The sequence below is a fragment of the Rousettus aegyptiacus genome, unplaced genomic scaffold (genome assembly GCF_014176215.1).
Source record: "Rousettus aegyptiacus isolate mRouAeg1 unplaced genomic scaffold, mRouAeg1.p scaffold_m13_p_6, whole genome shotgun sequence".
Classification (NCBI taxonomy): domain Eukaryota; kingdom Metazoa; phylum Chordata; class Mammalia; order Chiroptera; family Pteropodidae; genus Rousettus; species Rousettus aegyptiacus.
Genome location: NW_023416309.1, coordinates 100,240,712 through 100,256,495, shown reverse-complemented (window position 1 = coordinate 100,256,495; position 15,784 = coordinate 100,240,712).

Below are 15,784 nucleotides of genomic sequence, written 5' to 3'. Positions count from 1 at the left end.
TATGTCACCTTGATTTGAAACCTACCAATGGCTTCCCACCACCTATAAAATAAGGTCCAGAACCCTGCACAAGTCTCCAGGGTCCCCATGCCCTGGCCTCTGCCTCACTCTACAACCCCATCCCACCACCTCTGCTACAAACTCCATGCTCCAGCAGTACCAAGCCACCTGCCCCTCCGTACACACACGCCATGCAATTTCTCTCCTAAATTCCTTTGCTCTTTCTTTTCTGTTTAAAACGCTTTCCCAGACCAAGTACTTGGGCACACTCTAGGAACACTTAAAGGGACAAGTCAAAAGGAATACAGAGTTTTAATGTGCCAACAAGGCTCAACTAATTTTCAATAGTAGGCCAATGCATGACTTCAGCCAGCAACATTTGCCAATCAATAGGAATCAATAGGGGGGAAAAAAATCTCTTTCGATGTGAGAATTTTAATTTCCCCAATAAACACAATTAGTGAGTCCGTCCAGGGGAGTTTGATGATGATATTAAAAGTGTACATACATATCAATTGAGTGTTTTTCAGTTTCTTTTAACACTCCCTGGACTCCTCCCACTCTTCAGCACTGGCGTTTGATTGACTAGTGCTGGGTGAACAGTAGCGGAGACCAGCTGCTCCTCGAGTTGGTAAAAATCCTCTGTTTTTCCTGGGATGCAAATCTGTACCAGGGAAGCAAGGCCACCCACCAGCGGCTCCCTGATGTGAAGCAGTGATTCTGACCAGAGATGGTGGCATGGTAAGAATCCAACCAACCAAGAATTCCCAGACGGTAACTTTTCAGTAATGAATTTCTCCATCCTTGGGAGAGCATCAAGGACGAGCAAGTGTGTGGCTGCCCTTTGGAGCAATGACAGAGAGATGGAGCAGGTAGGGAAACCATTTCTAAGTGAAAGGGCTTGGGAGGACTCAGAGCTTTAGAAATCTGCCCACCTGCCTGGACAGGGTCCTGTGATGGTAGCTGGATGGTAGCTGTGATGGTAACATCTCTACAGCTCTCCTATTCAGAGATGAAAACAGGTGTCAGGCAAGGATCCACTCTTTCCTGTCTGGACCCCCAAAGTGCCACAGTTCCAGTGCCCAGGAGAGCCCGTGGTGGGTGGCTTTTTTCTTCCACTGAGCAGAACCGTTTTCCATTAAGAGCTATGTATTCTCCAACCAGGCAGAGGGGCCTGTGCCAACTAATCCCTTACAACTACCAACATAGCAGTTGGCTGCTTCTCTTGGCCACCACGGCACTGGGCTCTCACCATGACCCTTCTCTCACTGTGCCTTCTCAGTACCATCTGCTGCAAACACTGAATAGACACCTTCCAAAATATATCGAATAAAAAAAAAAAAAAACCTCAAATCTATGCCCTTCTCGAATGCCACCATCATCCCTGGCCACTACTATCCTTTTATCTCTCTTCCCACTTTGTGTGTGTTTCTGTATGGCCCCACCACAATTTATAATTCTTTTATTTGTTGTTTGCTTATTCATTTAGGATCTGTTTTCCAAGCCGGAGGGAAGAAAAGGAGATGTGTTTTTCCTACCATTTTATTCCCAGCTACTAGCATGGTGCCTAGTACATAATAAAGGCTCAATAGATAATTATGGCATGGCATGAATGAGTGGATGGAAGCCTTATTAAATTAGTAGTATCGCCTGGCTTCTCAAGTCACAGCGCCCATTACTGGCCACATGGACCACATAAGGGACGCTCCAACCCAGAAGCTGATTAGATGAGCTGGACTGACGTAGTCCAGGCCTCTAGAGCCCACCAGGTCTGATAGGCCATGCCCTTGTGTGAAAAGGGACCGTGGACGCTTACCCTGGTTCTGTGGCCCAGAGGAACTGTCTCTGATTCTGTCCACCCAGGACTAAGATTCTCTGTCTTTGACTTCCCTACTCTGAGCCCTGATCCCTGCCTGAAGTCTGAACGAGCCTCTTCCCTTTGACCTACAGTTGCAAAGAAACAGCGTCCAGGGCCTGACCTGATAAGAAGCTTGTAAGCAGCTTACGCACGTCTCTGAGGGTGATGCTTAATAGCTCAAAGGTGACATCAGGGTTGGGACTAATATCCGATTGAACAGAAAGAGACATGACCTAACTCGTCTCTCACCAGGGGCCTGGCTGTGAGAGTTTCTCATTCTTTATTAATTTTCTAACCGGGGATGCTGGCTCAGGACTCCAGCCTGTCCCCAGAACTGGGGCCCACGGCTGGGCTTAACTCCAGTGTCCCTGGGAAAGGAGCAGGCTCCACTGTGTCTGTGAAGGGTGGCTACCATTGAGTCTGTGCTCCTCTTAGCCAGAGCCTGCCAATTGGTTTCCCTACCATCCAGCAGATTTACCACGCTTTGAGAAAATCCAGAAGGACAAATTCAAAGTCTCTAAAGTGATGGTACAGAGGAAAACTTGCTGCAGACTTCCATCAAGCAGCAGACTTTCACAGCGCCTGTAAAAGATGGTTTTATCTGTGTATTTAAAAATGACTTAAAACTAGTTCTCCAGGAAGACAAATCCCGTCTCATGTACCCAGCACACCTGGCCAGGGAGCTGCAGGCCTGTGTCTGAGCTGAAAGCATGCCTAGTGGAATGGTACCTCTTCAGGTTGTTCCCCTTTAATATACTCTGCATGGCAAGAGGAGAAATCCCTTACTCCTTATCACCTTCCCTCCCCAGCTCCCACCACACACGTGTACACACGCACACACACACACACACACACACACACACACTTTGGAGACTGACAAACTGAGATTCCAACACAGGCTATGCCGCACACTGGCTGGGTGGCTTTTGTCAAGTCGCTTAAATTCTCTGAGTCTAGTTTCCTCATCTCAGTGGCCTACAGAAGTTGTGGCACTTGCAAACATTTGTTGAAAGATGTTTCTACAAATTAGAGATTGTATTTTACTCATAGGCTGATGGGGGATTAGATTTATTCATTCGTTCATTCCACAAAAATATTATTTCTTGAATGCCAACTATATGTCGAATCCTGGGCATGGTGAGTGGAGACAGAGCCAGCCGGTCCCCATGACAATGGGGCCAGTTCTACAGAACACCTGGCACAGTACCCGGCTCAGAGCGGGCCTTCAGTGGTATGAGATTCTCTCTCTCTCCCATACACGTCCATACACCCACACACACAGACACACACCACGTGTCTAGACAGAGTTTTCTTCTTCTACAGGGAGACTGCAAACCAGTGACAACAAAAAATATAGAGCAAGAAGGAGGAAGAGGCTTAGGTCTGAGTATCATTTGCTGTGTGATTTCAAACAAGCCGCTCTCTGGGTCAATTTCCTGTGTGCGAAAGTAAAGCATTCTAGTACCTTGTTCTGCCTTGAGTGCAAGAGATAAGCAGACACTATGGGCAAAATGTTTTCAAAGCACTGAAGTGTTCAGATAAGAAGCACTGCTGAGAAGCAATAGGGGTAGTGATGAAGGGCTCGGAGGATGCGTGGGTCAGATTTACTTCTGATGTGTTGGCCCAGAGCAGGAACTCCATCCAGTTTCACACTGTGGCCACAACAGCCCTAAGCACACATTATGATAGTGATTCAGCTATTAAAGCATCCTCCCCCTGACCCCAACACACACACATGCACACTCTCCATGGGGGGCATCGCTCAGATCTTGACCCAGTGGCCTGGCACCTGGTGAGGAACAGCCTCTTTGGAGGTGTCCCTGGAAGGGAGTCAGAAAGTGGCTGCCCAGGGCACTGCTTGACAGTATTCTCCCAGGAAGCCTCGCGGTAGTTCTAGACTCCATAGTCCTCTCTTGCCAGGCTACTTTTCCTTCATTCTGTCTTCCCTCAGCACTGTCCCCTCCATTTTCCCTTCTCAGAATGTCCAACCTTGAAAGAGCTAGAACAGAGAAAACCAGGCACAACTGCCTCTTCCCAGTGGCCGTCCTGGAGGCAGCCTGCCCAACCCGCAAGTCCCCTCCGGAGGGGAGGCCAAGGGCTAAAGGACATGTTTCTTCTGGGAGAGGGTAGAGAGGCTCAGTCCCCTTAAAATGCTTCATCCTTAGCCACTACTCTGTAAATGTTTTCCTCACCCACCTCTTTCCTGAAAGACTTAAGGAGAAGCTATTCCAGAATCTTGGGGAGACTGAGAAGACTATTGGGAGAGTGGGGGGCACTGGGGTATCTGAGGCCTGCGAGGCTGGGGGACCCATCAGCCAGGACCAGGCTCTTTAAGCTTGAGAATGTGTGGCCCTTCTGGGGGCTGCAGTGCAGAATGTGGCGCCTTCATCCCCCAAATCCCCTCTGTGCGTCCTGGACGGATCTCTGCGGAGCAGATGCCAGGGGTGAGGATGAGGACACAATGCCCCTCTTTGTTGGGGGGATCTGGGACAGCAGTCAGGGGAGGAAATTAGACAGCACTCCTGACAGCAGACTCTGTCTGGGGTGTCTGTGAAATATGGGCCAGAGAGGCTCCTTCCTGAGACCGGTTCATGGCTGCCCACCACCCTCCCCATCTCCTGCCCCCCACCCCCGCGCTTTGGGCAGAGAGGACACTGCCTTTTTGGAAAGGAATGATATATGACACCCAGCTTCCTTCCCTACTCCCCAAGGGGCTTAAGGGAGCTCATGGTTGCTCCTGGGAGGTGAGCATGTCTGTGTGTGCGTGTGCGTGTGTGTGTGTGTGCGCGCGCATGTGTGTGTGTGTGTGTGTGTACATAGGCATACGTGTACACACTTGTCTGGTTGCATAAGTGCGTGCATTGTGTGTATGTTTTCTCCGTGTGTCTGTCTGTCTAGTCACTCCATGACCAGAGGAGAGAATTCAAAATGCTGACGCCCCCCCAAAATAAATAGATGATAGATAGATAGATAGATAGATAGATAGATAGATAGATAGATAGGTAGATAGATAGATAGATAGATAGATAGATAGATAGATAGATAGATAGATAGATAGAAAGACAGATAGATAAAAATGAACAAACAGAATTCTGGCCAAGATGGTTTCCTCTTTTAACATACTTGTCTTTACCCAGACCAGGACAAAGGCCCATAGACTCTAGGGCTTAAAGAAACTTGTTTAGAGACTTACGCTGTGAGGGGAAAGGGAGGCAGCTGACTGAGCCCCTGCCCTTTGATTTCGGCCTTCAAGTAGCCACCTCATGTGAAGAAACTATTTTCAAGATGAGCACAGCTCCTGCCTCAGAGAGGCTCCGGGGAGGCTCCTAATCCAGCCACAGCCTCAGAGCCTCCAATGGCCCCAGAGCCATTTGTCTTCAAGGGAGGAAATGGGAGGATGTTCCCACCTACCCGACTCCTTTGTGGCCATCCAGACCTCCACATCTGGGCTGCAGCTGGCTGCTGAGCTGCCCTTTCAGGCCTGTTTTCTCTAAATGACAAGAAGACAGAGAGTTGTCAGCAAAAAGCATCCCAACTCCTCAGCCAGCTGGGAGCCATAAAAGACGGGCCTCAGTTTCCTCATCTGTAAACTAGGGCCAAGAGCAAGGGCAGCCCCACCTTCCAAAGGCCTGTCGAGAGAATTAAAGAATAAAAATGTGATAATATTCAGTAAACTCTAAAAGGCTTTCCAAAGGTTGGTGACTAGTATACATCCAACAAATATCTGCCAGGCATATGCTACAGGTGACACTTTGGATGGGCACTACAAAAGAGTAAGAAAAACGGTGCTTTTACATCAGAGCCAGGGAAGTATTTTCACTATTGCTGCCAATTTAGGTGGATGGGGATTTTATGTCCATTATGTAGATGAGGAAACGAAGTTCTGAGAGTTGGAGAAACTTGCCCAGGGTCACACATCTACCCTGCTTTGGAAATGATGGCACTTTGCCTTGTGTCATTTAGGCTGTTGTATGGAACTCATTATAGAGCCCTCCCTGGAAGGCCGGGCTGGTCAATGAAACTGGGCACAACCTGAGATGGAGTATGGAACTGGTGTGGAGTCACATGCAGGGAGCTTTGGGCTCAAGTTAATTACTATCACATCCTGACCAGTTTCTAAGCCTTGAGCACTTCCCTTCCTCTTACCCTGTCTGCCAAAGGGTTCGGTCTTTGCAGCAAGATTCTCTGCATTGTCTGCTCTGCCATTCTGCCTCCCTTGACCTCAAGGAGCCCGGAGCCTCGCCCAGGAAGGACCCAGGTGACTAAGTGACGCAGGAAGGTGTTAAAAGATGCAGTAGAAAGAATCTGGCCTTTGGAGTCAAACCGATCTGGCCTAAATCCTGTTTCTACCTCTTCCAAATGTGGGAGCTTGGCCGAGCCATGGTTTCTAAGCCTCAGTTTCTTCATCTGAAAGGAGGCTCATCCATGGCTCTGAGCTGTTATGAAGATTATATTAGCTAACGTGTGTGAAAAAGCTCAGCCCAGGGCTTGAACTTAGTGCTCGGGGAGAGTGGATTGCCTTGCTTTCACTGGGGGAGGTGTGACATATGAGACACAGGACTAATGAGTCCAGGGGAGGAGGCAGGCGAGACCTCATTGGCTCTGAAACCCAGGAGAGGGGCCCAGACCAAAGGACCGAAGTTTGGGTGTGATGGGTATAGAAAGGATGGTGGAGAAGGCTCCTGATGCACAGCTGTGAGTCACTGGGAGAAGCAGAGAATGTGTGTTTCCTCCCTGTTGGAGGAATCCTATGAACAAACACCATTGTGTACAGAATTGACAGGATCTTAAAGACCAGCTCATCCAGTTCCTTTGACCCATGGAGAAACTGAGGTCTAGAGAGAAGGGACTAGTTCGGGGTCATACGAGGCATTCATGACAGATTCCTGACTCCCTCTAGAGCTCAGTTCACCTCCCAGAAGGTGTGAGTGGAGCCAGGGAAGGGCCAGGGCCTGGGAAGATAACCTTCTCCCACACTTGAGAGGTCAGGAGGGGGATAGGAGGGAGGACTGGACCAGAGACAGCAGCCAAATCCTGGGATCCTGCCCTTCTGTCCAGGACCTGATGTCCTCTCAACAGGTCAGATCTGCCAGCGGAAGCCAGCTGGCCAGCCCTGCAGGTCCCTATCTGTCTAGACTGCTCGCTGGCCCAGTTTGCTGAGGGACTCGACTCAAGGGGGGCTGGGTGGGCAGGATGGCCTTGGAGGTCCCCGACAGCTCCGGAAGTCTGCACACAGAGTCTCTGGAAGACTGCGAGGTGTTGTCTCCGCAGAAAAGCCGTCGGACATTTCCGTGTGACGGTGACACAAACCATTCCTTCCTCCATAATCACCCTCGCTGCAGCCCTGGCTCAAGGCAGACAGCCTGCTGTGTATGGGCTTTATTTTCAAATCCCTCTTGCTTTTTTTTTTATATCCCTGTGAATGCCTGAACGCCCAGGCAGAGGAAAGCACTCAAATCTGTCCTTGAGTGTGCTGCTGGTGATGTGATGGCCCAGACGGGACCCTCCGAGCTCTGCGGCAGAAACAAACCCCCTGCTGATGTAATTTAAAAGAATAACCTCCCAATTTTCTCATCTCCCTTTGCTGAATACACCTTATCAAATGACAAGAGAAGCCAATGTTTGGTTAAATGGTTCAGAGGTTAACACTCAACAGATGGGAGATCTTTTTGCCTCCCCCCTCTTCCAGGATATCTGGTCTGCTCCTCTCGCTGGATACATGAGGCTAGGGTGACCCAGGGGCATTCTTCGCATCATGACCTTTGAGGGAGCCCATCTTCCCCTATAACCACATATGGGACACTGAGGGATTGCCTGGATTGTTCTATCCAAGGTGGTACCACTACCCATGTGACTGCTGAGCTCTTGAAATGTGGCTAGTCCAAGCTGAGATGTGCTGTGTGAAATATACACCAATTCAAAGACTAAGTACAAAGAAAGAATGCCTAACATCTCATTAATAATTTGTTTTATTGTTTACACATTAAAATAATAATATGTTTGCTATACTGGACTCGATAAAATATATTATTAAAATTAATTTCATCAGTTTAGTTGAAGTGTATGCTTTAAATGGATGAATTATGTGGTATGTGAATGATATCTCAATAAATCTGTTAAAAAAAATATTCTTAACCCACAGACTGTATACTAACAGACAGCAGGCTAGATTTGGCTCCTGGTATAGCTTGCTGACCCCTGACCTAGATAGGAAACATTTAGCTAAATAAGATTTAAACGTTCTGCATAATAAACAGCTTGGGGTGGGGGTGGAGGGTAGGTGGAGAGATGGAAAAAAAGGTCTAGGCCAAGGGTTGCAACCTATGGTCCATGGGTCAAATCCGACTTACCACCTGTTTTTGTAAGGCCTGTGAGCTAAAATGGTTTTCACAGATGATCGTTTGCAATCCATCTGATGATAGGGAACACTAACTTTAAACACTAATTAAGCAAATTATTATTACTCCCCCCCCAAAAAAAATCCATTCTTCTCATTAGTAGATTTGTATTACAAAGAAATTCACTCAATTATTATTACACTTTGAATTTCACTAATAAAAAAATTGTGGAAATTTGCTTTTTCTGTCATTATATAAGTATATACATAATATGTTTGGTTTTGCCTCTTGGTTCACAAAGCCTAAAATATTTACTATTTGACCCTTTACAAAATAAAATTTGCTGACCCCGTGTCTAGTAATGGATGATCTTCAATTTCAAGTGGTTTCCTATCTAGAAATGTATGTTACCTGCAACCTGGAGTGAAAGTCTGTAAAACACACACCACCCTGTGTTTGTGGACCTCTGTGATGACCAGCAGCAGGTTGGAGGAGACCTGGGGAAGAATAGCCAGGTGAGAGCTGAGTGACCCAGGAGCCCGTGGAGATATGGAAGATACCGTGCTTGCCCTAAATGTTCTAGAGGAAGGTGGTTTCGGAGAGAGGAAGGGAAAAGGCTAGATCCTTCTGTTACCTGAATGAAGCTATATGGGAACAGATTACTTCCCCACCAGATTAGTCCCCTGAGGGTGGGAACAGCGTCATTCATCTTTGTTTCCATAGCATGCCCAGCCTGGCACATAGTGGATATTTAATAAATATTGGATGGATGGATGGATGGATGGATGGATGGATGGATGGATGGATGGAAGGATGGATGGATGCACTTAGTGGACCTGACTGAAGAGGTTGCTCGAATGGTGACTCGGACTAACCTCTGTTATGTGCTCCCACCCAATCTCCCAGCCACTGGCAAATTTTAACATCATTACCCAAGCTATGTCCTTCAAGATGTTAAAAGGTAGGAAAAAATGTTTCAGAAATAAATATGTTTATAACACGCTGCCTAGTGAACCCCTTTCTTGGACAGTCTCAATAAACACTCCGCATTAGCTTATTAAAGGCCCTGAGAAGTCCTGTGCCACTAGCTGTTCAGAGTGTGGGAGGGACCTGGGGCTGTTTCTCTGATTTCTAACCAGTCTGCCCTAGTAGAGCACTCATCCATCTCCCAGAGGTTCCAAAGGTCCCCAGCGCCATCATTCCAGAAATTCAGGCAGTGAAAATCTGATTGGTTGTCTGCTTTCCACACAGTTGATGTAAGACCAACCACACTTTCTTTTGTTGTGTATTATTTCCTCTCCTGGTCTCCTCGTTCTTGTGGGTTTATGCTTAAAAGGAAAAAAAAAATTGTTGTTTTAGTAGAATTTTGGTTTGGGAGGGAGCAAAAGTTGATGTGTATGCATTCATCTGCCATCTTTAAATAGAAGAAAAGAAGGTTTCTGCAGTGGATAGTGACAGGCAGCAGGAAGAACTGAGAGACAGTAAATGAGCAGTCCAGGGTCTGAGAGTGGATGGCTTGCTTGGCTTCCCTGAGGCATGTAAAATGGGGCATAGAGTTGATTGGCTAAGAGCTTTGCTAGGACCTGGGTAAGCACAAAGGTGAAAATGTGGAGAAGGGCCCCTCTCCCTCAAGGACCTTAGTGGGTGAGAGATAAGTGAACGCTTTAATAAAAAGGTGGCGAGAACATGACAGAGATAAGCACAGAGGCGTTTAGGAGCTTGTATGAGAAGTGGGAAAGAGAGAGGAGAGAGAGAGAGAGAGAGAGAGAGAGAGAGAGAGAGAGAGAGAGAATGTCTGTGTCTTCCTGGAAGAGGGAAAGCCACAGGAGTGACAGGGGAGGTGAAAGACAGTACTCTAAGGAGTGCAAGGTCGTTGAATAGCGCGGTGCCCAGAGGACGCTGTGACAACCGAGGTTGGAGAGGAGGCAGGGAAAGGACAGGAGGGCCTTTAAGGCCACGTGGGATCTTGGGCTTTATCCTGTGGATGATGTGAAGCCACTGAGGGGTGACCTGGTGGCTCACCTGGTCAGCTGGGTGGAGGACGGCCCCAAGGCGGAAGGTACTGGAGTCTGAGAGACCACTTAGGCAGCTGTTGCAAAATGTGGTGAGAAACCACTCAGTCAACGGATCACTGGGGACACAGTGACAGGTGAAATCAGTGGCATGTGGGCTGGGGTGGAGAGATGGGGAGGGTGGCCTCATGGAAGTCTCCCAAGTTTCCAGCTTTTGCCAGCTGCTGGGGGAGGGGATGGGCTATCTCTTCCAGCTCCCCTCCCCCCTGCCCAACGCCCAGAATGACCTCCCCGCACCATGAAAAGAGTGCTGGCTCCCTTTCCTGCCCCACCTTCCCTCTTCCAAATGTTTGCCTGGAGTCCCCCAGGAAAAGAGAGAGAAGGAGATGAAATCATGGAACAAAGGGGATTAGAGCCACATTTCTTCCCTTCTCTACAATGGAAAACTCTGTTTGTTGGGAGAGGGGAGCCTTTAGGGGGGCAAGGGGGGATCTGATGAGGTTATGGTTTTGAAATAGGAGCTGTCTGGAACCGCTGATCAGACCGCGACAATGTTCTCATTTTTCTTTCTTTTAAGTAAGCACTCTTCTTGGTTGACCCCAGTTTAGAGCCTCCTCTGCTGTGGTGAGTCCACTTATGTTCCCAGCCCATGTGTTCCCCCTTCCACCTGGCTGACCACCAGGCCTGGGAACCCACAGAGGGGCAAGTCACCATCTCCTAAAGGAGAAAGGGCTCCCCTATGGCAGGAAGGGGGTCCAGGTAGTAGGATGAGCCAGACAAGGGGTCGGAGGGTTTGATTTCACAGTAAGTCCTGCCACTTCCCAGCTATGCTGACTCAGGCAAGTGTCTTAGCCTCCCTGAGCCTCGGGATCTTCATTCTTAAATGAAAACGATAAGATCCAGCTCACGGTGTTCCTATGATGACCAGACAATATCATGTCAGTGATGAGGCAAGAGGGGCCTTGGAATCTGGGCCCACCCCTAACAATTGCAGGGCCTGGGGTAAAAACACAAATGGAGGTTCACCTGCATACGTCTAAACACTAAAGAGCTGAAAATCAAGTTTAACAAACTTAAATGAAATACGTTTAATCTTCCAACCTCGACAAATATTCGGAGTTCCTGGACTTCTTAGAGTTCAGCATGGAACACCACGGCATGGGGAAGCCAGCCTCCGGCTCTCAGGTCCACAGCCCATTCCCCCTTCTCTCCCCACCACCAGCTCCATCTTGCACAGCAAAGGTTCCAATGCATGATGCATGGGATGTCTAAACTGCATACGCACGCACACGCACGCACACACACACACCACAAAGAGCCGTGGACCTAGAGGTACATACACTGAACGACTGATTTGGGAATTCCTGGGTCCCAGGCATGCCCAGCATGGTGTGGAAGCGGGGCGGGGGTGGGGCTGGGGGTTGGCTATAGGGAGGCTCATCCCCTTGGCTTGCCCTGTGGAGAGGGTTATTTTTAGAGGAACCTGAGCACTCAGATCAGGAGCCCCCTTTTGCTATAAACTCTTAAATGCTGGTGAGTAGGGGAACTACTTTTGATATTTCTTTCTTCACTTGCTCCGATTCTCCTCTCTTTCAAGTTTCCTTGGGAAGAATTTACACACCAGCTGATCTGGGAAGTGGGAGAGTAGTGCTTTTGGGGACAAGGTGACCCAGGATGCCAGAACTCGGGTAAAGTCTAAGGCCTCTTCAGCCCTCAGTGCTGCTCGGTATCTCCCTTCCCGCATCTCTGAGAGACTCAGAGGTTTGTAATTTATCGTCTGAAAATGGAGAATCTTTTGAGCCTTAGACAAATGCACGGCCAAAAGCCTGAGTGGGGGTTGTAGGGGGCGGGGGGGGTAAGTGTTCCAATCACTCCCAACTACAATGAAATATATAGTGCTAGGTGAGGACATTTGGAGAAATGTGGTGACGCCCACCTGGACGGGAGATACAGGCCATGGCTGGGCTCAAAGCCGTCCTGTTCCACTTTCCGCACTGGGTGAGACAGCACCCCCAGGCCCGGCGAGCCTGCAGTAAAGAGGAAGAGACCGCAGGGAGCAATGCGGGAGGACCGGAGTATGGACTGAGAACCAGGCGCCTGGCTGAAGGGGGAGCGAGCATCCTGGAGATGAAGAATGTAGACTCCAAGGTCCCAAACCTGAGACGAGCACTTGTCATCACACAGTAGGTACACAGATCTGGGATTGTCACCCCATTTACAGATGAGGAAACCCGGCTTCGGGCAGAGAGGTGCTGTCCCGTTGCCTGGGGTCACACAGCCTGCTGGCGGTGGGGGCAGGGGTGGGATTTCATTCCAGGCCTCCTGATGCCTGGACCATTCTGCCGGTAACACCCTCTAAGGAGCCTGGAGCCTTCAGCGACTTGGGGCATCACCACGAAGGGCGGCAGGATGGCTACAGACCGTTCGTCTGGGCCGCTCCCATTTGTTCTGCCTTTTGGCAGTGATCTGCAAGGCTACATTAAGCGTTCTTTTCCGAGTTGTTTGTGGGCAGAAAAGGCCTGGAAATTGCGAGGAATGGAGGCACCTGGATCCCCAGGGACAATTTCAGAGTCCATCTCCTCACCTCGTTTATTTGTAAAATGGGAACACAGACACAATGGGTGTATGTTTTACATTAAATCAGATAGGAACTTGTGGCATTTCTGTCTGCACTTGAGACATGTTTATACTGCCGGGTCCATTATGAATCTGTTTAATATCTTCTGAATTATCCGAGTCCTTCCATCTCTGCAGCCAGGAAGTGGGTAATGTGCACATAGGGAAGAAATTTCCAGGCACTCAGACCTTTAGGTAAATGAGAACTCTTTTTTTTTTTTTTTTTTTTTTAATCCCAGGGGGAAAACCTTTAGCAGAAAAATTAAATTCTTCCTGTTAAAAATGTTTTTTCCAATGATTTTTTCCTTGTAGGAAATTGCTTAGATCCTAGAGAGATGCCAAAGAAGCCACCAGCTACAGGGGCCTGTGGCCCACACTGGTAAGAGAAGTGTGCCCTGGAGAGCCTGGGATGGGGACATGGAGGTGAATAACCCTCCAGGGCTGAGAAAGACGTTGGTGATCTGTAGCCAGGAGCTTGATGTCACCTGAGGGCTGCCTTGCCTGCTGGGGCTCCTGGGAAGCCAGCATCAGACTAATCCTGCCGAGATGGGGACAGGCTTCCCACAGGGCTGCTGGCAGGAACAGCTCTCCGCTTGCTGGCAGGAGAGAGAGGTATTATTTTAGGGAGAAAAATGAGATTCCTGTTATTGCTTATTCCTCCTGCAGAAATGTTGGTGTGTCCCAGCCCGGGCCAAGATGAGAGGCGAGTCCGTGCCAACAGAAGGATGAGCTCATCACATGTGGGGATGTGAAGTGTTTCCAGCAAGATGCAGTGTGGAAAAAAAGCTCAGGCTTGGAATCCCAAATCCCTTGTCAAAGCAGAACCCGTTCACCCTCCCATCACCTCCCTCCTCCATCAGCTGGTCCATCTGTCACCTTCCTTCTCCATCATCTCGATCCTCGTTATCTGAGTCCACTCCTATTTGATCCCACTATCTTCCTGCATCTCTGACCAAACACTCCTCCCAACACCCTTGAGTGTCTGTGTGTGTTCCTGTTTAGAGACTTCGTGAAGGGAGGAGCCCAGGCTTTGGAGTCTGACAGAACTCAGTTCAAATCCCAGCCTCATCACTTACTGGCCTCATGGAGTTGGCAAAGGCCTTCACCTCTCTGAGCCTCTGCTGTCTTATCTGTTAGTACATGGCAGCTAGATGAGAAAGCAAATGGGAAAGTGCCTAGGGCTCAGCAGATGCCCATTTAATATTTCTTCCCTTCCTTCCGTGGATGAGAAGGATATTGTGTAATGAAGCAGTTGTGAGACTTTGGAATCTACACATGTCAAATTCCTACAGGACTCTGGGAAATATGGGGTCACAGGTTATTTGTTGTATTCAACACTAGAGTCCTGACATGGCCTAGAGTTGACACAAGTCACTCCAAACTTAACCCAGAATTCAGAAGAGGGGTTCCAGAGAGCTAGAGGGAACTTCCCTGGGCTTGGCCAAGAAAGAATGTGGCCAGGAGGCCAGGCCAGAGAGGGCAGAAAACAAGATGATACTAGTTGGACAGAAAGAGCCAGAGAGATGGGGAGCAAATAACTCCAGAAAGTGGCTATGAAATTATACCAGTTGGAAATTCCGAAAGGTGAGGTGAGTCACCTAGTAGGACATGGCACTTCGGCTACCTCAGGCAAGGGCCTGAAACACATCCTCCAGCCAATTTTATTTTCCATCTGTGAATCACAAAAGGGGTGTTATTAACAATGGCCTCTGGAAGCTTCCTATGGACAAGCCAAATCCCTTTGTTTCTGTATCCTTGAAGGAGCTGATGTGCTATCAGTACATAAATTTTGCAACATTTAAGTTTTTATCACTTTCTGGAATTACTTTTTTAAATTCCACATCCTCTAAATTTCCAGCCCCTCAGGCAAAAACCCTAAGGCCTGCCCTGGACCTGGCTGTGGTGGGATGAGGAATCCCTGTGGTCAGAGCCGAATTGGTTTAAGCTTAGCTTCCTGGATTTTATTTCTCCTTTGACTTCTCTTTGTAGTTCATGAAATCTTTTTTTTTTTTTTTTAATCCACCCTGTCTTAGCTTTGCTAAAGAAAAATAAGAAAAGGGATCTGGGTCCACACTTTGGTGACTGAGGGATAAAGGGATGGACAAGAGGCCTTTTAGGAGCTGGAGTCGGGGCAATGACCGGGCAGCAAGCAAATAACCAGACAAGAGTTAAGGTACAAGCTAAGACGCTGGAACAAACAAAAACACAGTGGAGGAGAGAATTTCATTTTTCTCTCACACTGTGAACCAGGGCTCGACAGACAACCCCCAAGAGCATGTCTGGACACCCCTGTTGTTCCTTACAGTGACCTGGCACTCCAGCCCAAGACAAGGAAGGGAGAGATGGGGAGGGCAGGCAGCTTCCTCACAGGACTGTCATCAGCAAGTACCTGCAGGTTTTCTCCTTCATTGGACTGGCCACAGTTTAGTCACAGGGCCACATCTGGCTGTGCTAGACGCTGGTGATGAGGAAGCTCAGCATAGGCCTGTGCAGAATGGGAGGACCGGATCCGCTCTCCTTTGCTTTTGCTTCTAGCCCCCACCCACAGCCCTCCTAGCCATCCAGAAACGTGAGGCGTGGTCCAGAGTGAGTGCTAGACTCCAGGCAGTACCACAGAAACAGCTGTGAATCAGTAACTGTCCTTTCACAACATCGGTCAGTGCTCACTGGACACTTAGTAGGTACGACGGCTCCTGCCATCGAGTTGGTCAGTGTCTCCTGGGGATGACACAAGTGGTAAAAACAATCATATACAACCTACAAGTACGACTATGTGTGACTCTGGGCAAATTGCATACCCACCCTCAGTATCCTCCTCTTTCAAACAACATCCATCTCACAGGGTCTGGGGAAGATTTAGTGGGAGAACATATGTAGCATGTCTGGTATGGTGCCCCACACAAAGTAAGCCAGCAATCGATAGACATCTTTAGCTTACCGAACTCGTGCAAGGTAAGTGG